At 44.3% G+C, this 14,695-nt stretch overlaps 1 pseudogene; it reads right to left on the reverse strand.

Annotated features, from left to right (window-relative positions):
• Positions 1-13,404: 13,404 nt before the first annotated feature.
• LOC144509537 (U2 spliceosomal RNA) lies at positions 13,405-13,610 on the reverse strand (annotated as a pseudogene).
• Positions 13,611-14,695: the final 1,085 nt, after the last annotated feature.

The raw sequence follows: 14,695 nt of genomic DNA on the forward strand, positions 1-14,695 counted from the left end.
GGTGGGAGTGGGGAGGGGGTGTCAGTAGATCACTGTGCATTGAGCCTCAAGATGGGTAGTGGTTTGATCGACGTGGGGAATCGGAACATCAACAGAAAATGGTTCAGGGGAAGGACAAGAATCAACTAGAATCACAATGGGCTCCCGGGTTAGAGGGGGAGGGAGGAGAGTGCTTGGACAGAAGGAAGCTTGCACATGACGCTCTTCCAGAATGATAAGAGGGACATGGATGATCAGGAGGGAGGGGAGGGCAGTCTTTGGGGTTGGAATGGCGGCTTGGTGGCACAGTGGTTAGCACTGCTGCCTCACAGCGCCAGCGATCTGGGTTCAATTCCCGGCTTGAGTCACTGTCTGTGTGGAGTTTGCACATTCTCCTCGTGGCTGTGTGGGTTTCCTCCGGGTGCTCCGGTTTCCTCCGACAGTCCAAAGATGTGCGGGTTAGGTGGATTGGTTATGCTAAATTGCCCCTTAGTGTCAGGGGGATTAGCCAGGGTAAAGGCATACGATTAAGGGGATAGGGCCTGGGTGGCATTGTGGTCGGTGCAGACTCGATGGACCGAATGGCCTCCTCCTACACTAGAGGATTCTATGAATTTGTGTCATGATAGAACCAGAGCAGCACTATTCCAACAGCTAAGGGAATGACCTGATCCAAAAATAACCAAGGAGCCATCATTGGCCTCAACAAGTCCTGAGCTGCAGAGCCATTGGGGTAATGGCAGGGTGGACGAATCGTAGCCTGCCCTGCCACAAGATACGATATACCTCTCATTTATTCACACTGAATGAGATGAAAAGCAGACGATTTGGACCAGAAGTTTGCCACACCAGGATCCACGCCACCATTCTCACTGTCATTGCGCTTGGTCTCCAGAGCTAAAAGTTCCGCCCTATGTCTTGAACTATTTACATTGCATTTCTGTCACTCCCCTTTTACATAATCTGCTCAACTTCAACTCCCACTCTTCCCCTCTCCAAGTCACAGCACCGGGGGGGTTTCAATCTTCCTCAGTATTCTCAGCCCTTAGTGAAGACATAAATAAGAGCGTTCCTCTGCATCTGGCAGGACATCATCATCTTCAGAATGGGACAACATTTTATCAGCAATGCTATCAGCGTGGCTGGGAAGCTGTGTGTAAGTTTCAGACTGATTGAACTGCAAGGACAACAAAGACTTTTCAATGAAAGACTCATCCAAAAGAGAGGACTAAAGAGAATCGATCTTTGGATTCTCTGGGACTAGAAGCGAAACACTCCAGACTCTCTGAGGAACGAGTTGTTCGCTTAAAGGACTCTGGGAAGAAGCTTCTGAAGAGGAATGATCTTCAACTCTTGGGAAAAAAATCACAGCTGCATCAGCTGCCGTATCAAAGGCTGAAAAGGCATTGAAGGTCTGACTTTTCAATGAGGTTAGGCAATGAAGGAAAAAAAGCAACTTCCTAGATGACTGTCAGGAAGAGAAGATTACACAATGATTTTTTTGGGAGGACTGTTGACTTTCTGTAGGCAGTGGTGAGAGAACCATACTTCTCTCTCTGTGAGGTTGCTCCAGTCTGGGCAATGGGAACAACAGATGAGACTATCAAGACAAACAGTGATATGGACAGGAGATAGACAAATTGTGCTGATTTCCTCTCACCAACTGCCCTTGAGCAAAAAGTTTTGAGTTACTTTTAAAGTAGGTGGTGGCATATCTTTCCAAATATGGAAAATGATGAAACACGCGTATTTCCAGGGTTCCAATGTTTCAGGCAGGATAGAGGCAGAGGGATAAAAGATGGGGGGGGTAGCCTTGTTGGTCAGGGAAAATGTTACAGCAGGATAGATTAGGGAGCTTGTCTACAGAGGCCCTGTGGGTGGAGCTGAGAAACAGGAAAGGTATGACCACATTAATGTGGTTGTATTATAGACCACCCAATAGTCAGCGAGAATTGGAGGAGCAAATCAGCAGAGAGATAGCTAACAACTGCAAGAAACACAAAGTTGTGATAGTAGGGGATTTTAATTTTCCACATGTAGATTGGGACTCCCATACTGTTAAAGGTTTAGACAGGGTAGAGTTTGTAAAATGTGTTCAGAAGAATTTTCTACATCAGTATATAGAGGTGCCAACTAGAGAGGATGCGATATTGGATCTCCTATTGGGAAATGAGTTAGGGCAGGTGATGGATGCGAGTATGAGGGAACACTTTGGATCCAGTGATCATAATGCTATTAGTTTCAACCTGATCATGGATAAGGATAGATCTGGTCCTCGGGTTGAAGTTCTGAACTGGAAAAAGGCCAAATTTGATGAAATGAGAAGGGATCTGGGAAGTGTGGATTGGCACAGGCTGTTCTCTGGTAAGGATGTAAATGGAAAGTGGGAGGCCTTCAAAGGAGAAATTTTGAGAGTGCAGAGTTTGTCTGTTCCTGTCAGGATTAAAGGCAAAGTAAATAGGAATAAGGAACCTTGGTTCTCGAGGGAGATTGTAACACTGATTAAGAGGAAGTGAGAGTTGTATGAAATGTACAGGCAGCAAGGAACAGATCAGATGCTCGAGGAGTATAAAAAGTGCAAGAAGCTACTTAAGAGGGAAATCAGGAGGGCTAAAAGAAGACCGGAGGTTGCTTTGGCAGACAGAGTGAAGGAAAATCCAAAGAGCTTCTATAGGTATGTTAGGAGCAAAAGGATAGTGAGGGATAAAATTGGTCCTCTTGAAGACCAGAGTGGTAGACTGTGTATGGAACCAAAAGAGATGGGGGAGATACTAAATGGTTTTTTTGCATCCGTATTTACTGAGGAAATGGGCATGGAGTCTACGGAAATAGAGCAAACAGGTAGGGAGGTCATGGAACGTTTACAGATTAAAGGGGCGGAGGTCCTTGCTGTCTTGAGACAAATCAGAGTGGATAAATCCCCAGGACCGGACAGGATATTCCCACAGACCTTGAGGGAAGCTAGTGTTGAACTTGCAGGGACCCTGGCAGACATAATTAAAATGTCAGTATTCATGGGGGAGGTGCCGGATGATTGGAGGGTGGCTCATGTTGTTCCGCTGTTTAAAAAAGGCTCCAAAAGAAATCCGGGAAATTATAGGCCAGTAAGTTTGACGTCGGTGGTGGGCAAGTTATTGGAAGGTGTGATAAGGGATAGGATCTACAAATATTTGGATAGACAGGGACTTATTAGGGAGAGTCAACATGGCTTTGTGCGTGGTAGATCATGTTTGACCAATCTATTAGAGTTTTTCGAGGAGGTTACCAGGAAAGTGGATGAAGGGAAGGCGGTGGATGTTGTCTACCTGGATTTCAGCAAGGCGTTTGACAAGGTCCCTCATGGGAGGTTAGTTAGGAAGGTTTAGTCGCTGGGTATACATGGGGAGGTAGTAAATTGGATTAGACACTGGCTCAATGGAAGAACAGTAAGAAGTCTCACAACACCAGGTTAAAGTCCAACAGGTTTATTTGGTAGCAAATACCATAAGCTTATGGTATTTGCTACCAAATAAACCTGTTGGACTTTAACCTGGTGTTGTGAGACTTCTTACTGTGCTTACCCCAGTCCAACGCCGGCATCTCCACATCAATGGAAGAAGCCAGAGAGTGGTTTTGGAGGATTGCTTCTCTGAGTGGAGGCCTGTGACTAGTGGTGTGCCGCAGGGATCGGTGTTGGGTCCATTGTTGTTTGTCGTCTATATCAATGATCTGGATGATAATGTGGTAAATTGGATCAGCAAGTTTGCTGATGATACAAAGATTGGAGGTGTAGTGGACAGTGAGGAAGGTTTTCAAAGCTTGCAGAGGGATTTGGACCAACTAGAAAAATGGGCTGAAAAATGGCAAATGGAATTTAACGCAGACAAGTGTGAGATATTGCACTTTGGAAGGACAAACCAAAGTAGAACGTACAGGGTAAATGGTAGGACTCTGAAGAGTGCAGTTGAACAGAGGGATCTGGAAATACAGATACAGAATTCCCTAAAAGTGATGTCACAGGCGGATAGGGTCGTAAAGAGTGCCTTTGGTACATTGGCCTTTATAAATCGGAGTATCGAGTATAAAAGTTGGAGTGTTATGGTAAGGTTATATAAGGCATTGGTGAGGCCGAATTTAGAGTATTGTGTACAGTTTTGTTCACCTAGTTACAGGAAGGATGTAAATAAGGTTGAAAGAGTGCAGAGAAGGTTCACAAGGATGTTGCCGGGACTTGAGAAGCTGAGTTACAGAGAGAGATTGAATAGGTTGGGACTTTATTCCCTGGAGCGTAGAAGAATGAGGGGAGATTTGATAGAGGTGTATAAGATTTTGATGGGTATAGATAGAGTGAATGCGAGCAGGCTTTTTCCACTGAGGCTAGGGGAGAAAAAACCCAGAGGGCATGGATTAAGGGTGAAAGGAGAAAAGTTTAAAGGGAATATTAGGGGGGGCTTCTTCACGCAGAGAGTGGTGGGAGTGTGGAATGAGCTGCCGGATAAAGTGGTAAATGCTGGGGTCACTTTTAACATTTAAGAAAAACTTGGACGGGTTCATGGATGAGAGGGGTGTGGAGGGATATGGTCCAAATGCAGGTCAGTGGGACTAGGCAAAAAATGGTTCGGCACAGACAAGAAGGGCCAAAAGGCCTGTTTCTGAGCTGTAATTTTCTATGGTTTCTATGGTTCTACGCACTCACACACACACACAACAGGGTTTTACAACTTTAGATATTAACAGTACAAAGTTCACAGAAATGAATATGTGATTTCCAGAATCCAGGATTACAGTTCAAATAGGAATTCTTTCACGTTGGGTTTCAAGTTCAGCCTGTAGTAGAGAGGAGCTTTAGGGTTCACTTTGTAAATGGTATGGATACTGCAGATGAAGTAAGAACACAGAGACTTGGTCCGTTCTATAGGCAATAGTGAGAAATCTTCCAGCAGAGACAAGCTTGGAGGACCAGAGCTTGCTCAGCCAGGTGGCTGGAGTCCTTTCCAGTTGATAAAACAGCACACTGGGAATTTCTCAGTTCTTAAAGGCATATAAAGATTTCAAAATGGCGATTCTCATCATGTGACCTTGTTCCACAATGATTTCCAAAAGGGAGGTTCATCCTGTATCTGGAAATGGCTTCAATTTCAGGACTGATAATGTTCTTATTGTTAGTTTTTAAGAGAGTTACCATTCATACTGAGGGTTTGGTGTCGGAAAGCTATTGCCTCAGCAGACCCACTAACTCTGCGAGCAAGGTGAGGTTGTCAGATGCCAACTGTATCCCCTTGGCTCCCGTTTGAAATGGGCCTTGACTGGCCCAGATGCAATATGAGCCTGTTAAAAGTCAAGTTTATTCATTCAAGTCACAAGTAGGCTTACATTAACACTGCAATTAAGTTACTGTGAAAATCCCCGAGTCACTACACTCCGGCGCCTGTTTGGGTACACTGAGGGAGAATTTAGTACGGCCAATGCACCTAACCAGCATACCTTTCGGACTGTGGGAGGAAGCCGGAGCACCCGGAGGAAACCCGTGCAGGCACGGGGAGAACGTGCAGACTCTGCACAGTCAGTGACCCAAGCTGGGAATCGAACCCAGGTAGCTGGCGCTGTGAGGCAGCAGTGTGAACTACTGTGCCTTCATGCCACCCAAATTTATTACCTGATTTATTAGCGGCTCTGCAACCATAACGAGTTTCAATGTGCACATTTCCTGGTTTTCGTGATTATAAGGGGGTCTATAAAATGAGGTGTGAGATACCCACACTATGAGAAAACTATTCTTTTGTTCTTCCAAAGACATGCGGGTAGGTGGATTGGCTATGCTAAAATTGCCCCTTAGTGTCAGGTGGATTAGCAGGGTGAATACATGGGGTTACAGGGATATAGCCTGAGTGGGATTATCATCAGCGCAGGCTCGATTGGCCGAATGGCCTCCTTCTGTACTGTAGGGATTCTATGATTCTAATTTCTGGGGTAGCTCCCAGACAAAGGCCCAACCTTTTTGTCAAGTGTGTGGTAGCGTGGCCTTTTGAGGGGGCAATCCATGAGGTCCACGTGATCAGGCTGGAGCCTATGGAGTGTTGAGTTGGGAAGCCAAGCCAATTGAGTGCAATTGGTCGGAGAGGATCGTCAGTTGGAGCCAGGGAGAAGAATTTTATAGTTGCATCGTAATTCTGTCTGACTCTTTATTGCAAATAACTATTTATCATTGGCAATAAATGTTTTGTTACTTTGAGCCACAGCAAGTTGCCCTCAATTTATTGCAATATGGATTGTAGCAGCCATCTTTATGATTTGAATTGATTTGATTTACTATCGCCACATGTATTGGGATACAGTGAAAAGTATTGTTCCTTGCACGCTATACAGACAAAGCATGTCACTCATGGAGGACATAGAGGCGAAGGAAAGGTGAGGGTGCAGAATATAGTGTAATGTCGCAGTTAGGGTGTAGAGAAAGATCAACTTAATAAAAGGTAGGTCCATTTAAAAGTCTGATGGCAGCAGCGAAGAAGCTATTCTTGAGTCAGTTGGTACGTGATTTCAGACTTTTCTTTTTCCAAAATGGTTCTATGGTTCTAAAGGAAGAAGGTGGAAGAAAGTATGTCCGAGCTTTGTAGGTCCTTGATTATACTGTCTGCTTTTCCGAGGTAGTGGGGAGTATAGATGGAGTCAATGGATGGGAGGCTGGTTTGCATGATGGATTTGGGTCAGCAGGGCATCCAATTTTGTTTTAAGTAGCATTAAGAATAAAGTCCTGGATTTTCTTTTCACACCCAAGGATCTAACAACAGGCAGATCTTCAGTAATGAGGGGTATTTCCAGTAGACATCAGCTCTGGGGAAAGATTGTTGTATAGGATTCTGCAGCTTTAGAACTGCTAAGATTCAAGTCAGTGCTGAACACCAGCTCTGAAAAGAAGAAGACTTCAAATGGGGCAGAACTATGGGTGACAATTGACTTTCACCCTGCGAAGATACCAGCTCTCCAACACTCTGATTATCTATGAATATCTACTGAGGCAAAGCATTCTCTGTGAAGGAGTCTTCATGAAAAGGGGATAAAGTGGTCAATACATCAGTAGATTCAGTGTAACTGTGGTCTGTATGTTGCTTAGTCACTTAAAGCACAGCTGCTTCCTCTATAAAGATAACAGAGACTCCATAAGGTGCATCCATCAACAAGGAGGATGGATCATTCTCGAGGACCTGCATCTCTAAGTGGTCACTCATTTCCACAAAGGATTCTTCCTTATACCCTTCTGGGAAAAGCCAATTCAGGCGTGGCAGCTCTCCATGGAGATGGTCACCGTCTGCTGCAGTGCCTCCTCTCCGCCTCTGGCCTCACTTTGTAAAGAACTGAGAGATTCATATTCTCTGTATGTCTGCCCTGGATCTAGTGCATGGCGTCTCAGTGACAGACAGGAGCTTATGCTGAGTGTAAACCTCCTCCGCTTTTGAAAGCTGAAGTTCCACTGCTTCTAAATAGAAAGGTTGAAGATTGCTGCATCAAGCACAGTGAGTCATTCAAACGATTTGCATCATCTGTTTTCTCTAGGATTCCTCGAAGTATTCCAACCTCGTCACTCAGGAAGGCTGTATGTTGATAGTGAAGAGCCTTGAGAGAATCAATGATCTGTTGCCCCTTTAGCTCAGAGAAGGAATAATCCTGCTTTTGACTGAAAGGCCTGAACCTTGTAATCTGATGGATGAATGGTCATTGGCTGAAGTCAGTGGAGATCATCTGCTCATACATTAACAGCTGTTCCAGTATCAATTTTTAAAAAAGTATTAAAGCCTTGTATTTATACTATAACAGACCAGTAATCTGGATTAAGACGATATTAAGACTAGTAACTCTATAGGTCCATAGGTTTTATGGACTTTACATTTCTTGGAAGGAATGTGTTTCATAAATATTCACTTGTCTGTGACGTCAATTAAAATTGCTGGATTTTCAGGGACGCTTGAAATGTTGGCCGGACTTCTCCGGCCATTCACGCCGGTGCGGGGTGACATCACTGGGAATTCCCATTGACAGCAACAGGACCAGAGAATCCCACCACTAGCAAACAATGTGCCACCTCCCGCCAGCAGGAAACACGTGGCTGGGAGGCCGGAGATTCTTGCCCGTTCAGTTTTTCTACACTGGAAAAATTGATACTGGAACAGCTGGGCAGTCTTGGCCTCTATGCTGAGTTTTCATGCCACAATGCAAGCATCTCAAAATGGCTGTTGGCGTAAAGTCTCCTTTTATTGGCATATTGGTTTGTTTGGTGGCCTTTTGTTTGGGTGAGGCGGCTGCGGAGGCCTATCCAATCTATGGGATCATGTGAAGCCTGGGCGTCCCCACAAATTATAATATGGTTAAATGTACTCAACCCAGCCTGCCTCACATACCGGACTATTTAATCCAATGTAAAACTATCTTTGATCTCTAGAAAGCCAGAGAGTTTCTCATCCCAAAGACCCATGACTATATGCTCACAGATTAGCTCAATCATTAGCACCCTGTATCCAAAAGAACCAGCTGGGCGATATGTCGGTTAGGAACAAGTCGATCGATTTCCCAGGTCATTGCAAGTGCTGGTTAAAACATGTTCTTTCAATTACTACATTTTGCTTTGGGCTAAAATAGGTGTCAACGGCATTAATATTGGAATCAAAATCGGTGATGGGCTCCTGCAAGCCTGTCTTCAGAGAATAGCATCTGCTATTGGACCTACCATGTAAAGAAAGCAATTAACTTGAAGCTCCACTTCTTTGTTGAGACCTGATGCTGATTGGAACCTGAGAAAATAGCCTTTCCATATCTTCCACTGCTGGCCTCTCTGTGGGGCCACGAGGCAGTCAAATGGATAAAATGAGGGCTGGGACTGCTCACTGAGTATGGTCAATGTTACCTTGTTCCAGTGTGCCTCCTATCTCTGTAATTTCTTGAACTGCTTTCCAAGTTTTTGTTGCTCTGTAGTTTCTTCGATAACACCAATCTGTCCTTTACTTCAATGTTTCTATTGCTGCCACAATGTCCTGAGATTGGGTCCTTCTGCCTTGGAGTCTAGATGTGAGTCTCGGTTCTTAAACACACTGTGCACACACCCTGGTATTTGTTTAACATTTGTCTATTAGGATTACTTCCAGACAGGTTACAGAATAGGCTCATAGCTCTTAGGTATCCATAGCTCCAATCCTTCCCCCCTCTCTCTCTCTCGTCTAACACATGGATGATTACATCATCGTCATCACCATAACTTTGCATATCCCATTCGTTAACTCTTTATACCACATTGATCACACATCTCTTCACATTCTTTCAATTAAACAAAATTGATTATCCCCTAAAATGTCAGTCAATTTTCCCTTCCCAAGTGTTTGGCACAGTAATTTTTATCAATTTATCCTTCCAAACTGAACTCCATCGTCAGCCATTTCCATCCAAAAAGTACAGGGGTGGAGTTGTGATTCGAAGAACCAGGTTGAAACTTTAAAAATGGTAATTTGGTTGTGGTGGTGAGGTGATGGTTAGTAGTAATGTCACTGGATTAGTAATCCAGAAGCCCAGGCTATGCTCTGAGGACATGGGTTCAAATCCCGCCACAGTAGCTGATGGAATTTAAGTTCAATTAATAACTCTGGAATATAAAGCTAGTCTCAGTAACGGTGACCATGAAACTATCATCAATTGTAGAAACTCCTCCTTACCTGGCCTGGTCTACATGTGACTCCACAGAAGTGTGGTTGGCTTTTAACTGTCGTTTGAAATGGTCGAACAAGTCGCTCAGTTCAAGGGGCAATTAGAGATTGGCAACGAATGCTGGCCTTGCCAGTAGCGCCCGGAACCAATTAAACAAAACACATTATCATGCAGGTCTTTGACTTTAACTGCCCTTGGTTGGGTTTCCTGATGTCGGGTGACCTTGCAGTTGCATCAAGATGTGGACAATAGATTGGGGAGGTAAGTGCCTCTCTCAGGAATCTCAGTGGATGGGAATCCCCCGAGTGACCTTCTCTCCAAGGCTTCTGATGCCACCATGAGGCTCGAGATTCCACCACAAGGTCTCCAATCCAAACACCTGCTTCCAAACTCTAATTCCTCTTTCCCGCTATCTCTGACCTCTCCTTATGGGCCAAGCAAGTAACAACTCGATTGAAAATGTAGGCAGAGGCACAGAATTAGCATTGAAACAGTGACAAGGCTGTTTAAAGAAAACAGCAAATGGAAAAGAAAAACACTTCTGCACCATGTGACAATGGAAAAGGGAGAGAATCTTATCCCTATATATTTAGTACCATTTTATCTCAAACCAATTTACAATTTCAAATGCTTGCTAATTAGTCATAATAACTACCAGTTATAACTAAGAAGCACTGCTTACCTTGTTTGAGTCGTTTTGACATGGGCCAATGTTAATCAGTCTGCAAGTTTCTCCATGTACCATGGATTCTGGGACATGGCGAGATGAGAGAATTTTAACACGAAGCACAGGGTCTTACTGAGCGCAAGTGAGGCAGTTATGAATAATGCGATTCATGGTCTGATCCATACAAAGCCTCCCACATTTGTTCAACTAGTCTTTGGACTGTTGGCTATCACCCATTACAAAGTGACTGTACTTTGACCTCATTATATCCCAAACTGTCCTGTTCTTTTCTGTTAAGGTCACCTCTGCACCAGCAGCCCCCATGCTCAGTCACCTGGGCTGATTTAATCCAAGGGTCGCGTCTGTGTTTCCTGCAAAATCTAAAGGCTGTGGTTTCAGTTTATTTCTCTGACTCTTCAAGGTTTCCAGATGTCGAGGGCAATCTCAAACTTCTTGGCTCCCTGATCTGCCTTGCCAGTCACACTGGCCCAGACTGTAATTTAGATTGGACTCCGACAATGTCTGAGGGTCATTCCCTCATCTCGGCCTTTGCCAGAATCCAATGGTTCAGTCCTTCCACAGAGATAAATCCTCTTTTATTCCAAATTATGTTTTGCTTGTCAAAACCTTAAGGCATTGGGAGGAGTCATTCTTCACAGCAAGTCCTGGAACTGCAGTCACCAATTTCAGAGAAAAAATGTTTGCACCGATTATAAATAAGGCCACACACATTCAACAAATGTACAGACACTTTCATGCACCTTAAAAACATTTGATGGGTTGTAAACTCAGTGCCAATTGTTTGTGTGATGTTGTCAGGTTATGGGCTTTGGAATATGATGCGCATCAATTGGACACGAGGCTCGAAGCTTCAGTAAAAGAAGGCTTTTATTAACTAACAATGGAGCTATCAGAACTTTAACACACTATCCCAGACTGAAGGGGTCCCGTCCGAGCAGGGAGTCTTATACCTCTCCCAGGAGGCGGAGCCCGACTGGGATGTGCCACAACAGTAACAAACACAGGTGTAACAATCCCACCCTAACCCAACAGCAACATTAGTACAATCCCACAGTAACCTATATACATTCCTGTAGTACTGGCCAGCCCTGGCTCAGTACTATCCAGTGGGAACCAACGATGGTTCACCACAGAATACTAATCTATTCACAACCAGAATCAGGGCACAAAGTGTCCGAAAAGTAACACACATTTGTACACATGCATAGAAAGATAAATGACCAACTTAAACAGCAAATGTCAAAATGCATTGATCAAAATGTTAAAGGCAGCAAAATACATTGGGCTGAATGTTATCGTGGGGGTGGCCTCAGAGGGGGAAGCCTCAGAAAATAATGGGAAAAGGTGTTGGGGGTGAAGTCCAATGTCTTCCCTCTGATAGGGGATATTCCCAAGGAAGGGAACAGCAGTGACCCATCTGCGCACCATGGGCAGCCAATTAAACTAACTAAGTGGCCAACTAACGGCCATTGTTCATGCTGTGGATATTTTCCAGTCTTGGGACAGAACCCCACTGCACAAGACCGCAAGGTAAATTATGACCACCTCTCGGTTGTTTTCTGTGATGTGATGTGCATGGACCTTTAAGGGAATGTATCCCTTGGGCACTTTCACAGTGACTTCATTGGCATTTTAATGTAAGCCTACTTGTGACACTAACAAATAAACTTTAAACTTAAACTGTTGGCCATCAATATCCACCATGAACTAGGATTTGATGTACAATATGCACTATGTAGACTGAGCACAGAAGTCCTGTTGGTCAGATGTGTCACATAGCTTCCCAGTTAACATTGCATTTATGCAGTCTTATCTTCAAATAAAGAGCTTTTTTTAAAAACAGTGTTTGTTGTATGATTGATATATTTGCAGTAAATAGAGGAACATCACACACTACGGCTTTGTTTCCTTGGTGGCCACTGCATGGTCTGTGGAGGAGCTGCCCCTGTGGCTCCGATGCCACCGCTGGAGGGTTCAACCCTCTGATCATTGGGACCTGCCTGCTTGGACCTTGTGTAGTAAAGAAAAGAACTATCTGATCTTCAAAGGCACCTCCAAGGTAAGGGATCACTTACTGCTCTTGTAGCCTCAAGAGTGTCCAGCTTCACCAGTGGCACCGCTGAACTGCTGCCTCTCTAATTAGACTGGCAGCTCTGAGTTGTGGGCTACCGTCCTCACTTGGATAGCGGTCCCAAGGAAGGCTCTTAAATTCACCACCACCTGGTAAAATGTCACCCAGGATCCCGCTGCCCATCTTCCTGGGTTGTCAAGCTGCATTCATCCCTGGCAGTGTGACAACACTGGAGTAGATAAAGTTTGGCCCGTTCAACCAGATATTACCCCGAGTACTCCCTTTATTTTATCCAATCATCTGGCTGGCACATACTTGTCAAAATGTGCCTCTTGGCAGCACCCATCGTACTCCAGCCCCCACAATCTGCTGAAGGAGTATTCCATGTGGGAGTTTTGAGGTCCGGAAATTCAGGTTTCCCAGTAGATTTCCTACAGTTTTTAAATGCATGGATCCTTTCGGTTGTCTGACTGACTGATTAGCGAGTGGCCTGTTGGATGGGATTTGATGGTATTTGAGGGGAACTGATAGACTGGTCAGGAGGTGTTACAGATAGCTGAGGAGGTTCTGATCTTGGTGTTGACTGGGGATCTGATCCTGGGGATGGGGGGGGCTAGAGATGGGATAGCAGGCAGATAGCAAGGGGAGAGTGGGGTCTTACTGGGTAGCTTATTGGTCCTGAGGGAACACTCCAGTTTCTCATGACCCACAAGCAGTGCTGTAAAGGCACTTTTGCACCTTGGATTCAGGCTTTTCTTCATCCTTTCACCTGTCAAGTGTCATAACAGACAGGAGTTCAAAACAGAACAACTGTTTGAAATAAAGGTGTGCAGCCTCATTATAGTTTTCAAATGACTAACTTTTTAAAAATACTTTTCCAATTCAATCAAATCAAATCCAATTCAGAGTCTCAACAAGTTGAGACATTTCCGATCCAGGCTGACAAGACAGGGCGAGCGACCAAACCACCCTGTCCTGGGCCTGATCGACATGAGCCAAGCTGATTGGAGAAGGGGGAGGTTCCTCCTCCAAGACTTGAGCTCATTTGCATCTTAGCCAAAAGGCCGAGATGCCGCTTTAAAAAATTGCTTCATATGAAACATATGAAGCTTCAGTGTAACCTAATGACCTCAACCAAGTGCGGCCGACCATGGGCTGCCGACCATACTACACTTGATCTTAGCCAAAAGGCTGAGAAGCGATAACTCTCTTTTCGCAGGCCACCTTCTTTCTCCAACTTCTGTGAAAACAAGAAATAAACAGGCACGGGTGAACAGGTTGGGTTCCTGTTATAGATGTTTATGAATGTTGACCTCCGACATGACCCCAGCATACCTCTTTTTGAGATTTAAGATTCAACCCTATGTTTTTCTGTTCCTGCAAATGTTGACTCACTGGGTGGACTTGGAATCACAGAATACCTACAGGGCTGACGAGGCCATTCGGCCCATCGAGTCTCTACCGACTCTGACAGATTATCTTACCCAGGTCCTCTCCCCTGCCCTATCGCTTTAACCCCACACATTTAACATGGCTAATCTCACTAACCTACCGATTTTGGAACACTAAGGAGCAATTTAGCATGACCAATACACCTAACCTGCACATCTTTGGAAACCAGACCACCCGGAGGAAACCCACACAGACATGGGGAGAATGTGCACAGTCACCCGAGGCTGGAATTGAACCCGGGTCCCTGGAGCTGTGAGGCAGCAGTGTTAACTACTGTACCTGCATGTCGCTTTATCGCACCATGAAGATAACAAAAGCTATAGACCCACTTTCAACATCATCTTTTCATTATTTTGAAAAAAGAGAACAAACCTATAGGTGAGCTAACCTAATAATGAATTGCAAACTGACAAGGCATAATACTGAAAGTAATAGATTATATTCTAAGAGCCTTAAAGCTACTCTGCAGGATGCTGTACAATGGCACATATACTAGCTAAGGATTTATACTAATGTGGTATATTAGAAGCCTGAACTGTAAATCTGACAGAGTGCAGCCTCTACTCGCAAAAGAAAATCAATCATTCACTTAAATTGAACATTTTACAAGAGGTACACAATTTAACATTTCATTAAACATGCTCTCTTCTTAATAATAGATGGTAGATTCTCAAATGAAGATTGTGGTGTGAGTAATAAGTACAACATTACTCGTGGTGCTCAGATCATTCATAAAATTATCTATTTTTTCTCAATCAGACAGATGAAAATAGATCAAACTGAGTTGAAAAACTGGAGATGACTGTAGCAAAGTTAACTGCCAGAATGCCTAACTA

The sequence above is a fragment of the Mustelus asterias genome, chromosome 21 (assembly GCF_964213995.1).
Source record: "Mustelus asterias chromosome 21, sMusAst1.hap1.1, whole genome shotgun sequence".
Classification (NCBI taxonomy): Eukaryota; Metazoa; Chordata; class Chondrichthyes; order Carcharhiniformes; family Triakidae; genus Mustelus; species Mustelus asterias.